The 13,518-nt window shown below is 41.1% G+C and overlaps 2 protein-coding genes across 10 annotated transcripts in view; both read left to right on the top strand.

The window, feature by feature from the left end:
* The window catches only part of SP5 (Sp5 transcription factor), a 36,323-nt gene extending 32,931 nt beyond the window's left edge, over positions 1 to 3,392 (top strand). The window contains exon 3 of the transcript XR_003437597.1: positions 3,353 to 3,392. The gene's annotated coding sequence lies outside the window, so the exon portion shown is untranslated. The remainder of the gene's footprint in view (positions 1 to 3,352) is intronic.
* A 2,032-nt stretch (positions 3,393 to 5,424) lies between these two features.
* ERICH2 (glutamate rich 2) overlaps positions 5,425 to 13,518 on the top strand; it is a 30,505-nt gene continuing 22,411 nt past the window's right edge. For 8 of the 9 annotated variants that reach the window (XM_027128616.1, XM_027128615.1, XM_027128564.1 and 5 more), the window contains exon 1: positions 5,426 to 5,715. The gene's annotated coding sequence lies outside the window, so the exon portion shown is untranslated. Of the gene's footprint in view, positions 5,716 to 13,518 lie in introns of all 9 variants that reach the window. The other variant, XM_027128571.1, reaches the window with a different exon arrangement.

Here is a 13,518-nt window from a genome sequence, read left to right as displayed (position 1 = left end):
GTGGCTAAACTGAAAAAAAAAAAAAAAAGACGAAGAAGAATCAGGACATAATGCCCATGGAAATGGGGTGATCCACCTTATGGGTTGAAAGAGGGAAATCTGTGGAGCACAAATTTGTCAGTGTGGCCACGTGCTGTCTTCAGCATGACTCAGAGAAGAGCAGAGAACAGTGGGGTTCAGGTTGGTTCCACTGTGAACTCTGATGGGGTCTAGCCTGAACTGGTGGCCAACCTTCCCCTTCCCATCTTATTGAAGTGATTAAGTACAACTAACCTTTAAAAAAGAAAAAGATTGCTATTTCACATATATCCTAATATTTAAATTCATCCACACATCAAGAATTGGAAGACAATTATCATTTACACAAGACTTAAAATAACAACGTTTTGGCTCCAGGCTCCCTCTACTGTCTCTGCAATAATTAACAAACATTTTATGGTACTCTCCTGACTAGATTCCAACATTTATGAAAGTCAAAGCAAACATAATCTTGTACAATAATAAAGGATATCCTTAGTATCCTTAGTATGGTAATCAGGAAGTTAACTATTTGGAGAAAGCGGAAAAATTATAAACTAGTTAATGAAATATTTATATAGACAGAACCATATGAAGTTGGTTGACCATTTTTCATTCACAAATGGCAATTTCATAGGGTTCAACCTTATATATGAACATTTAGTCGTCAAAGAATAGTAGAATGTGTGTGTGTGTGTGTGTGTGTGTGTGTGTGTGTGTGTGTGTGTGTGTTTGGGGGGGATTATTACCTTTAATAACCTCTACTATGAAATTCCCTAAATGCATTGGTTAACTTACATGATGTTTCTTGGCCAAAATTAACTACAGAATATGTTAAATCTAGTGTCTTATAAGAATGTATATGTTATAACTTGGGTTTAGAAAAAAGAAGTCTGCCTTTAGGTTAAAAAGTGTAAAGATACAAAATGTTTCACACAGGAAGGTAAATGAAAGAAATGTAGAAAAGCCTTATGTTTACAAGAGGAAAGCTGGAAATAGTTAACATTTTAACTGTGAGAGGAGGAAGCAGGGCAATTTACATATACTTCAAACGATCTCACACTATTGAGAAAACCTGCAAATCCTGCAAAGAATTAGAGGGAAAAGCCAAAGTCAATACACTTCAAATACCCTTGATGTTTCACAGACACTAACGAGAAAGCATCTCCTGGGTAAGTTCACACTTTGCACAAAATAAATATTAATTCTGTTGTTGGTAATTTTCCAAAAAGTTAATATTTTACAGTTCAGAATTTTATTCCTTAAGTTTGCCTTTGAAGCTGGAAAATTGCTTTTTGAAGTTATGTTTTCATAATCGTAGGAATTCAGTCCAAGAATGAAAGATGCCATTAAAGATTTATTTACAAAGATGTCATCAAAACCTTTTTTTTTTTTTTTTTTTTTTGCGGTACATGGGCCTCTGACTGTTGTGGCCTCTCCCGTTGCGGAGCACAGGCTCTGGCCCAGCTGCTCCGCGGCATGTGGGATCTTCCCGGACCGGGGCACGAACCTGTGTCGCCTGCAACGGCAGGCGGACTCTCAACCACTGTGCCACCAGGGAAGCCCCAAAACCTTATTTTTATAGTTACTGTTCACCACTTAAATCTTATGCCTAGCGTAGTGTCTAATATAAAATAAGCACTCAATAAATATTCTTGAAAGAAGGAAATACCGGAGAGGAGTCAGAAATTTCCGAATTGGAGACTGGTTGAATAAATTATGGATAAATTGTGGTTTATACATACTATATAATGTATAGCCACTAAAAATGTTTTTGAAAACTTATTAAAGACATTGGGGACGTATTAAGACATTGGAGAGAATGTTAAGCAAAGAGGGATGCTAACAACGTGTACGCTATCTAATACAAGTTTTATAAAGTAAATATACACATGCACACAAAAAGACTAGAAGGAAAAATAAAATTATTGACTAAGGTGGTTTTTATTGTTTTCTTTGTTTCTCTTCATCTTGCAAGCTGTCTGTCATGAGCATGTACTACTTTTATAATCAGAAAAACACTAAATGTTAAACATTTTTTATGATGCTCTGCTAACAATTAGGTCTGTGATAAAAAAAAATTAACCATTGGGCTTCCCTGGTGGCGCAGTGGTTGAGAGTCTGCCTGCCGATGCAGGGGACACGGGTTCGTGCCCCAGTCCGGGAAGATCCCACATGCCGCGGAGCGGCTGGGCCCGTGAGCCATGACCACTGAGCCTGCGCGTCCGGAGCCTGTGCCCCGCAAAGGGAGAGGCCACAACAGTGAGAGGCCCGTGTACCGCAAAAACAAAAAAACAAAACAAAACAAAAAAATTAACCATTAAAAATTGTGAGTTTAAGATAGTTGTCGTGGGGTGATTCAACATTTTTATAAGTGTGTTTGGCTTTTCCCCTTCACTTTGTTAGAATAAACTCTCACTAGATACATACTTTTATAATTTATTCAGCGGCCTGAATGCACCAGCCAGAGCTAAGTTGTGCTCTATGTTTGAGTATAACACCAAAAATAACTTCTGTACAAAAGTTACAGAGGTAGGTAAATTCTTTCTTTTTTTAAGCTTGCCATCCTTTTATTCACTATAAAATACACCACTTATGTCCACATTGCTTAGTCCTCTGCCTACAGGTGTAAAGCTCCAAAGCATCCAAAGGTCTAGGGCCCCAGAAGTGGCCAAAGTCACTCAGTGTTTGAGGAACAGTGACATAGAAGCCCACAACTGATAGAAATTATACACCAGTGGTGACATTAACCACAGAATATTGAGGGGCAGGGACATCTCCCCTTCTCTCATAATTTTTTTTTAATCTTCCAGTTTTATTGAGATATAACTGACATACAGCACTGTATAAGTTTAAGGTGTACAGCATAATGATTTGACTTACATACATCATGAAATGATTACCACAATAAGTTAGTGAACATCATCTCATGTATATACAAAATTTTTAAAAAACAAAAGAATAATGTTTTTTCATCAGAGAGAAATAAAATAACCAACATGAGTTTAAGTAGGCCCTGGGCCAGGCACTTTACCTAATGATGTTTAATCCTGACAGCTACCCTGGATGCAGAGACTTTTATTCACATACATAATATTATAGTAAAAGTAATCATAATAGCTAAGCATTATTGATCAATTGTCATGTGCCAGGCTCTGTGTCAGGGGCTTATTTTCTCTCAGTTCATGTTCTGAGCAAGTAGTCTTATCATCCCCACTTTGCACTTGAAGACCCTGGCCCAAAATGGAAACCATATCTCTTTAACCACTTCTCCATGTGGAGAAAATATTTTTATTCCCCAAGGTCATTAAACCATTTTTGTCCCTTCTTTCAGGAACAATAAATAAATAATGAGGGCTTCCCTGGTGGCGCAGTGGTTAAGAATTCGCCTTCCAATGCAGGGGACACGGGTTCGAGCCCTGGTCCAGGAAGATCCCACATGCCGCGGAGCAACTAAGCCCGTGCACCACAACTACTGAGCCTGTGCTCTAGAGCCCATGCTCCGCAACAAGAGAAGCCACCGCAATGAGAAGCCCGCATACCACAACGAAGAGTAGACCCTGCTCACCGCAACTAGAGAAAGCCCACGCACAGCAACGAAGACCCAATGCAGCCAAAAATAAATAAATAAATAAATAATGAAATCACTACATTCTACAAATGGGCTTGAGCTCTTCTGTTGCAGGAAAGAGGGGTGAAGAGGAAGTTTAATCAGTTAGATTTGGGGTTTCTTACATTTCCTTGGAGCAGGACAATGGGAATTGTCAAACATTACCCATTTATCAACAGTAAGCAAATTCATCAAAACGAATGTTTTAAAAGGTATTGATCAAGAAATATAATGAATTTTCCTTGGCCTTTATTGAACAAAAAGTCTTCAGTCAAACTTAAGATATAAGGGTGTTCCTATAACAGAGGAGGTAGTAGTTTGCTATGTCCTTATCAAGCTAGGGATGTATTTGTCAAGGATTTCACTGAGCGCTCTAAAAAAACATCTATGCTGAAACTTCCATTCTGGCTTTTTCCCTTTGCCTCTTTCCTACCATCCAGGGCTCCAAGGAGATTTAGAGTGAATGGGAACAGATGATTAAGAGAATTTTTTTTAAATTTATTTATTTTTGGCTGCGTTGGGTCTTCGCTGCTGCGCTCAGGCTTTCTCTAGTTGCCGCAAGAGGGGGCTACTCTTTGTTGCGGTGCACGGGCCTCTCATTGCGGTGGCTTCTCTTGTTGCGGAGCTCCGGCTGTAGGTGCGCGGGCTCAGCTGTTTTGGCGCAGGGGCCCAGTTGCTCCGTTGCCGGACCAGGGATCAAACCCGTGTCCCCTGCCCTGGCAGGCAGATTCTTTAACCACTGTGCCACCAGGGAAATCCCAGGAGAATTTTAAAATAACAGAATCTCCGTATACCCTTGGTTCCTGAAATGGTCCACCTGGTTCCATTTTATTAAAATATAATTATAAAATTCACCATTTTTTAAGCATCTCTATATGTCAGAACTTTATATACTTTATGTCATTTGAGTCTGACAACCATCTACCAAAGTTCATATTCCCAGAGGGCACCTAAGAGGTTAAAGAGCGATTATACCTCATATAGCTATTTAGTGAAATTCGCATCCAGATTTGATTCCAGAAAGTGGGCTTCCTTCAAAGCACGGTGCCTAGCAACAAATCGACCCTGGTGACTCCCTGCATCCAAAGTGGAGAAAACCAATTCCTTTCTAGAAGCCAAGCTTGAGGGACAATTAGAATTTTCTAATAGAAATGCTCTCCACCCTCTTCTGTGACCAAACCACTTATTTAAGCAGTAAAACCTTCCATTGGCCAATGTCAATTTCATATCCCCCGCTAGTGGGAGGGGAGGGTCCCTGGTTCTAATCATTTGAATCTGATCTGTGGGGAAACACGTCCAGAGCCCTCCAGGAAACCCATAATCTTTTCAGAGCGACCTAAGGTTGGGGGAACAAGTCCTGCAGGGTTCATCCACATCCACGGACAACCCTCTCTCCCAACTCAAGACATCTTTTACTCCATAGGTTAGGTTTAAAACACCAACGAATCCGCCCTGCCTTTTCCCGTCTCCCCGCCATGAATAAGATCAGGTATGGACAACGAAATTCCAATCCCCCTCCATTCTGCCCTTTTCAGAGTAACTGGTGCACATGCGGACTCTCAAGTGAGTGTGTCCGACGGTGCATGCAGTCAATTCTCTGCACGGTAGGAATCCAACCGCCGACCTCTACTGGCCACGGGTCACTGGGGGCGTACCTTCCTAGACTCCCGGATCATGCTCCGCCCCCGCCCTGCCCCGCCCCTCAGCCCTGCCCCGCCCTCTCAACCCTACCCCAGGCTCGCCCCGCCCCTTCCCCCTCGCCCCTACGCAGCTTCCTAGTCTCCCGGCGCGCGCAGTCTCGTCTCCATGGCGACGCGGCGTCTATGGCTCCTAGCTCCCAACACCAAGCCGACCAGGAGCTGGGCTAGCTTTCTGTGTCAACCCTTCAAAGCTGGTCGGCGTGAGAGGGCCACAGGCGAGTAACAGGCGCTTATTCGACCACGGTCGCCCTCATCATCCCGGAGAGCAGCCTGACCCAGTCCTCACCTCGGACTCCCCCAAGCCCGGCGCCTGAGCTCGCAAACTTCTCTGCCTACTCCAGGTTCAGGCTCTGGCGCCCCAACGCAGCCGAGGCAGCGCGCGAGGAGGTAGGTTCCGCGCGGCCGGAGGTGCAGCTCGTAATTGGCTTCCTCCTCTGGCTACAGTCGGGCACTGAGAAAGGGATATTTGTGTCTGGGTGGGTGTGATAACTGGGCAGTTTTGACAGACGTGTCTACACCACCATTCTCTGAGCTGCCGAGTCGCACGCGCCAACTCCTCCACCCCCCCCCAAAAAAAACAATGAAAATAGCCACGTTCTTCCATCCAAGGGCTTCCGGCTACTTCCCTCTGTCCGCAGGCACCACCACCCCCTTTTCTTTTCTTACTTTTTTTTTTTGAAACTTCTTAATGGCCAATAGGAGCGAGCACTCAGCTGGCTGTAGTTAACACGTCATTACTCCCTAGTCGACTTGCCATAAAAAATTTCTGTGGAATTTGAACAAATCATTTAACCTCCCCGGGCCTTGTTTTTATCTTCTGTAAAATGAGGGGCTTGGACAGCGGATCACTTCTAAGGTCTAGTCTCAGCCTTCTGTGAGATAACGAAATTGACTTGAGATTTCTAAAATCAAGATCCTGGGGTCTTTTGACTACTCAAACTACTCTACACAGTGCCCCTATTGCATTTTAGTTAACACATAGCATCACTATAAATTTATCGTCTGACTTCCCAGAGGGCATAGGTGAATTGGAGGAATCTGTTATGACCCCCAAGAGACCCTGGAAGTTGCTTTTTAAAAATAAATCTGAAAAAGACACTGAAAATGTCTTTTGATTTGTTTTATTCTCCTAAAAACCAAGTACAATGATCACCAAGTCCACCTTGTTAAATTTTTTTTTTCTAGTTGAAGTTTTGTTTTTTTAAATCTCAGGAAAACAATAGCACACTGCTCTTTAAGTGTTAAGAGTTTACCCAAGCTGAATCCAACACCTTTGTAGGATTCCACTGCACCACTCCAGAATTCCAGAGCTTCCTACCTCACCACCACACGCATTCAGCACCACCATTTGAGCTCAGTCTTCAATGTTTTCTCCCCCTTCATTGCCCAAGCCAGGCCCAATTATGCACTTAGAACGGACTTCCTTAGTCAGAGTTCAGCTTCCGCACTGTCCTTGCTAGGCTGTAGGTAATAATAACAATAGTAATAGGAAGAGTTGGAGTGATTATCATTGTAGTAGGAGATAGGTGCTACTGTTATTTATTATTAGCTATTTATATTAACCCTCACAGTAACTCTGTAAGGCAGGTAGTATTGAAACCACTAGGTGGCGTTTGGGGGGGCTCCAAGGAGCTCTGGTGCTTTGTCTCCATGAAGAAAGAATTTAGCGAGAGGCAAAGTGATAGATAAGAAGTGATTTATTAGAACAGGACGCCCGTGAGGCTTACAGGAGGGCAGGCGAGAGGGTGCTGTGCCCAGAACTAAGTGAGCTACAGTTTTGTAATCAAAGGAAAAGTGGGGAAGGGGGAGCCCCTCTTCTTCCTCATTCTTGAGTAGACATTATGCTTCCATCATCAGTTCCTCCTCCATGTTGGGCGGGGGGGTTTCTTATCCCTGCATGGTCAAACTGAGACTCTCATGGTGCAATGGAAATGAGCAAAAAGGTGGTAACATATACTAAAATATGGTAAATCATCTCAAGTTTCAGTATAATGTCACCTTTTCTTTATATGTTTGGTTTTTATGCACGCAGAAGAGTGTGTCCTAAGAATCATTAACTTACTGAGGTCACTGGGCAGGATGTGGGTCTCATTCCACTATTGTTTTATTGTCTTGGGGCTTGTCTCAGGCTTCTGTCCCATGGTTTTGTTGTTAAGCAAACCTGCCTTCTTGAGTGATCATTAACTTACAGGGGTCTCGCATACTTTTTTCTTTACTTGCAGTCCCCTGGGGGATTAACTATTTAATCACTCTGTCCCTATTTAATCACTCTGTCCCTATCAGTATTTTTATTCTCATTTTACACTTTAGGAAAGTGAATCATAGAGGGATTAAGGAACTTGCTCAAGATCACACAGTTTGCTGGGATTTGAACATAGGCAGTCAGACTCCAGAGTCTGAGCTCCTTGCACTATATTCTGCTGTAAAGGAAATATATAAAATTTACAGATAGTATTTTTAATTATGAATGTAACTGATAGATGATCACTGAAACCATTTTATACACATTTGAGACTATACAATGAAATATTGCCCTCTGCCTGTCCTATTATGTTTCCCCACTAAGCTCCTCTAGGATGGAGGGTGGTGCTTAATCATCTCTGTCTCTCCTCACCACAGTTTCAGGGCCTGAGCATGTAGCTGCCTACTTATTAAATCATTCTTTGCCTATTAGAATAAAAAGTAGCTTATAAAAACAAATAGCACAAAAGGATAAAATAATTGCACATGTGGGATGAAACAATATATCTTTCAGTGTTATAAGAGAAACCTAAAATGAGAATTTTGTGAAATCTGAATTTTAAATATTGGTAACTCATTTTATAAATCAGTTTTCTGAAGCTTTATAGAATCCAAATAAAACCTATTTGGCCCTATTGGGTGCTGGTTAGTGAACACTTACCTGAAGAGTGGGGATATGAGATGTTTTACATTCTTTTTTTGGTACCAAGTCTTTATAATCTGGTGTGCATATCTCAAATTGAACTAATCATGTTTCAAGTGCTCAATTGCCACACATGGCGTGTGGCTACCATGTTGGACAGCAAAACTCTAGTTTAATGTGTACTTTTCCCTTTGCTTTCTTGTTGCCTTCCTTCCTGTTCCATTCATTTAACAGATATTTATTGAGCACCAGTTTGTGTGACATGGAGTGGATTAGGTACTAGAGTTTTTTGTTTTTTTTTTTAATGGCTTGAATTTATCTGTTCTTTGTAGCCAAAAAAAACTAGCTGAACTAACTAACCCCTCTTCCCTGGGGTTTTGGTTTTTGAGAGAGGCAATTTTTCCTTAAAAGCTAGAACCCTATCACATAAAACTTAAGAATTGCTGGGAGCCATGTTTTGCATTACTTATGGAAAATCTGTCTGCAATGAGAGAGAAGAATGAGACCCAGGTGGGGAGAAGCGGAGGTGAACAAGGGAAAGCCCCCACCTAAGCCCTGTCCCCACCTAAGCCCCACCCTCTCCTTGAACACAGCTGTAGCCACTGTGTCCTTACTTCCACGCAGCTTGGGTATTCAACTCATGGATTCTATGAGCCAGGGCATCCCGTTTTGTGCCTGAGCTACCTTGAGCATGGTTTCTGTAACTTGCAACCAAGAGTCCAGGCTCACACAGCTAAGAAGCTAAGAAGCAAGACCTTTCTTTTAGAAAGGAGTCCATGATGACCCCCCACCCTGCTGTGACCTGAACCCCAAAGTACATTTTTATTTACATAATATACAGAATTTTTCAAACATGTAATCACATAATTATGCCTTTTCAAATCATTTTGTCATGTACATTTTTATACTTATCTAATATCTAAATACACTCATCTTCTGATTAATACTACCTATCTTTCTATGTAAGTCTTTCAGTACTTTTTTTCTTAAAATAAATCTATATCTGCTTTTCCATAGCTCTTTTCTTAGAATTATCCTCCCCAATTCTATGGGCCTTTTTAAAAAATTATATGAGCATTCTAAAGCCAATTAAATTACTTTATATCATTCCAATGGTTTTATTCAGTCAGTGAATATCTGAGTACCTTTAAAGTGGTGTAGCACCCACACTCATGGGTAACAGCCAGTTTCTGCTCTCCAGAAACTTCTGGCCTGGTGGTGCATTCATTCCACCTCTCTGTGCAAGGAAATGCACATATTGTATATGTGCATTTCCTTAACGGATTCTTTTCCTCTACCAGGATTCTATGCTTGGCCTTTTCTTCTTCTACATAGGTCATGCCATCCATCCCCACTTTCTCACAGTTATCCCATACATCGTCTTTTCTCTTGAGTTCTAACTCTCTTTTCAATAGAACACTTGATTTCAGTTGACCTCCAGGCACCTTCAACTCAGAATTTCTGAAAACAAACTCATTATCCCCCAGAGTGTGCTCCTCTTCTGGTCCTTATCCTGGTCATCCAAGCTGGAAACATCAAACTCTTTTGTTCTCCCTTCTATGTCCACTGAGTCTCAGTTTCACCTCTCTTTTTGTTCCAAGTGTACCTTCCTGGCTTTGTGCATCATCATTTTTCCCTAGACTAGAGTTTGACAGACTTTTTCTGTAAAGGGCCAAATAATAAGTATTTTAGGCTTTGCAGGTCATACAGTCTTTGTCGAAACTTTTCAAGTCTGCCACTGTAGCTTGAAAGTTCCCATGACAATGTACAAACAAATGAGCATGCCTGTGTTCCCATAAGTTTCATTTATAAGGGTAGGCAGAGAGTCATATTTGGCCCATAGGTGATAGTTTGCCAACCCCTGCTCTGGGCTGTTGTAATAGCCTCTTAACTGGTCTCTCCAACTCCCATTCTCTCTCGGGTTTACCCTCCACAGAATTTCTTTTCTAAGATAGATCTAATCATATGATTGTTATTCAGAGCCTGGTTTGCTCTCCATTGCCTACTGGTTAAAATATTTAGCACATGACAATAACTTTTAAAATTTGATTCCACATACAAGAAGCAGGTAAAGGAAAAGAATCTATCAAGGAGATGCACATAAGCAATATGTAGACATAACTACAGAGTGGTGGAATGACTTACCACCAGGAGAGGCTACATCCTCTGCCATTCTCTAACACATGGCAGGAGTACTCTTCCCATCTACTGACTTGATCTTGACTTGGTTAAATAAATGCCACCTTCACTGTGAAGCCTGACTCATTGTTGCCGCATTGCAGGTAGAACTGATCACTTCTCACTCTGTGCTCCCATGGTCTATGTTAATTCTAGTGTTGTAGCTCTTATTACGTGACAGCAGGTATGTTAGCTTCTTTTGGTTTCAAGGAGTAGGAGCTGTATTCGTCAAGGTCTCTTGGTTTCAGATGACAAAACTCCAGCTTGTTTTGGCAAAAAGAGAAATCAGTTGGCCCATGGTAAAGACAGAGGTTGATCTGGAAACAGGAACTCAAATACCATCAGGAATGTGTCTGTGTCTGTTTGTCTCTGCCCCCCACACACACTCCACCCCTCCTCCGTCCCTGTCCTTCTCTCTACCTCATCTCTTCATCTCTCATATCTGATTCTCTTGTATATTCTGCTTCACTCAGGCCACTTTCTTCCTGAAACCTAGAACCGTAGCAGTTGAAAGCTCTACTCTCATATTCTCTTACCTTTGTGACAGTTCCACTTGGAAAAGCCTCAGAAAAAGGTGTGGTGAACTTAGCTTGGATCACAGGCTCAATCCTTGGTTCAGTCATTGTGTTAGCTTATGAATTACCATGATGGGTCTGTGCTAGGACAGCACTGCTCTTGTGTTCAAGGGGGATGGATCTGTCAACCACATAAGGGGGGATGAGCTATAGGCAGACAATACCTTATTCTAGGGATATTTGTAGAAATTACAATACGTGGCGGGATATAGCAAACCCAGAGAATAGGCCTCAGAACTGGATTCTGGAACTTGAAGGTTGTTCAGGGATAGTTCTGTTGACTGGACTCTCTCCCTCTATCTTTCCAATTCTGCCTCCAGTGCCTTCTGACTCTCCTTGGGTATCTTCAGTCCATGAGCTCAAAAAAGAAGGGATTTGAGGGACTTCCCTGGTGGCGCAGTGGTTGAGAGTCCGCCTGCCGATGCAGGGGACAGGGGTTCGTTCGTGCCCCGGTCCTGGAAGATCCCACATGCCGTGGAGCGGCTAGGCCCGTGAGCCATGGCCACTGAGCCTGCTCGTCCAGAGCCTGTGCTCTGCAATGGGAGAGGCCACAACAGTGAGAGGCCCGCGTACCGGGAAAAAAAAAAAAAAAAAAAAAAAAAAAAAAAGAAGGGATTTGACTGATCCTGTTTGGGCAGTATGGAAAATTACATTGGAGCCCCTAGAGGGAAGCATTTAGTATATTACTTTGAAGCTTGGTCTGTTCCATATATATAGGAAGTTAGTACTTTGTTTCCCCTGTAAAATTCTGAGCTTCTCTTGTATCCCCAGAGCTTATCACAGACATATCTGATACATACTAGGTGCTCATCAAACGTTTGTTTTAAATAGACATTGAATACTACATGAAAGTTAGGAGTTACCTAACTGTGTTGTTCCTATTACCACCCGGATTGTTGAAAGACATCAGGAGAGTCTGCCCATGTTCCAAAAGGCAGAGGGTGTATTTGGTAGAGAGTCGAAGTGCTGATTAAATGAATATTGTGATGTTAACATTAACCATAATCAGTAGTTATGAATCTACAAGGTGTGCACTTACATACTGTTCTTTCTGGAAACCATGACTCCAATTTGAACAGGTACCACTGGGTGGAGAAGAGAATTGAAGTAGCACAAGGCCAACATAACAGCTCACATGCCTGTAAGAGGTGGATAAACAAAGAGGTGGATACAAACGATATTGCAAATTTTACATCGTATTTTTTAAATAGATAATACATTTCTTTTATTTGAAGTTCAAGAGGTACAATGGATGTAAAGTAAAAAAACTCCCTCCCACCCCAGTCCTGCAGCTATCTCTATTTCCTCCCCAGTCAACCAATATTATCAGTTTCTTTTATGAAAACATTTCCTTTCAGAGAGATTTTTTTGCTATTAATACTCATTTGAAAAATACATAGTTGTGCAATGGCCATACCTATTTCTGACCAATTATCAGTCTCTGCTTTAACTGTACCTGTGTTCTCAATTACTCTCCTTTTTCCCTGGAGTCAGTGATCTTTCTAAGCAAGTATCATTACTTTAGGGCTTATGTGATTAATTAATTAATTAAAGGTCCTTAGAGCTAGTTTGCTTGTCTCAATTGCAGTAAAGCCTCCTTTTTGTTTCCCTAAGCAATCTTAATCAGCCCCATAGGGCAACGTCCCAGTTTTTCGTTTGGATAAAACATCAAGTTGTTTCTACCATGTCCCTCCTATGTGCCGGGCACTGTGCTAAACTCTTTACCCAGATCATCCTATTTAATCCTTATAATGATCCAATGAAGTTGGTACCATTGTGATCCCTGATTTACAGACAGAGGGACTGAGGCCTACAGAAATTAACTTACCCAAGCTTACATGGGAAGTGGCAGAACTGGGATGTGAACCCAGTGTCTTTACTCAAGAGCACAGCTCTTTTCTTTTTTTTTTAAATTGAAAAATAGTTGATTTACAATGTTGTTTTAGTTTTTGGTGTACAGCAAAGTGATTCAAATATATATATGTGTATATATATGTATATGCACATACATACATATATGTATTCTTTTTCATATTCTTTTCCATTATGGCTTATTACAAGTTATTGAATGTAGTTCCCTATGCTCTAGAGTAGGATCTTATTGTTTTTCTATTTTATATATAGTAGTTTGTATCTGCTAATCCCAAACTCCTAATTTATTCCTTTTCCTACTTTCCCCTTTGATAACCATAAATTTGTTTTCTGTATCTGTGAGTCTGTTTCTGTTTTGTAAATGAGTTCATTTATATCATGTTTTTAGATTCCACATATAAGTGATATCATATGATGTTTGTCTTTCTCTGACTGACTTAGTATGATTATCTCTAGGTCCATCCATGTTGCTTCAAATGGCATTATTTCATTCTTTTTTATGGCTGAGTAATAGTATCCCATCATATATATATATGATGGAATATTATATATTTATGTTATATATATATTATATGTAAATATACATATATATATTATATATATATACCACATCTTTTTTATCCATTCATCTGTTTATGGACATTTAGGCTGTTTCCATGTCTTGGTTGTTGTAAATAGTGC

The sequence above is a fragment of the Aethalodelphis obliquidens genome, unplaced genomic scaffold, assembly GCF_003676395.1.
Source record: "Aethalodelphis obliquidens isolate GAN/ISIS:26980383/991018 unplaced genomic scaffold, ASM367639v1 scaffold2, whole genome shotgun sequence".
Taxonomy (NCBI): domain Eukaryota; kingdom Metazoa; phylum Chordata; class Mammalia; order Artiodactyla; family Delphinidae; genus Aethalodelphis; species Aethalodelphis obliquidens.
Note: the sequence above shows the minus strand (reverse complement) of the source record. Positions and strands in the feature narration are given on the sequence as shown.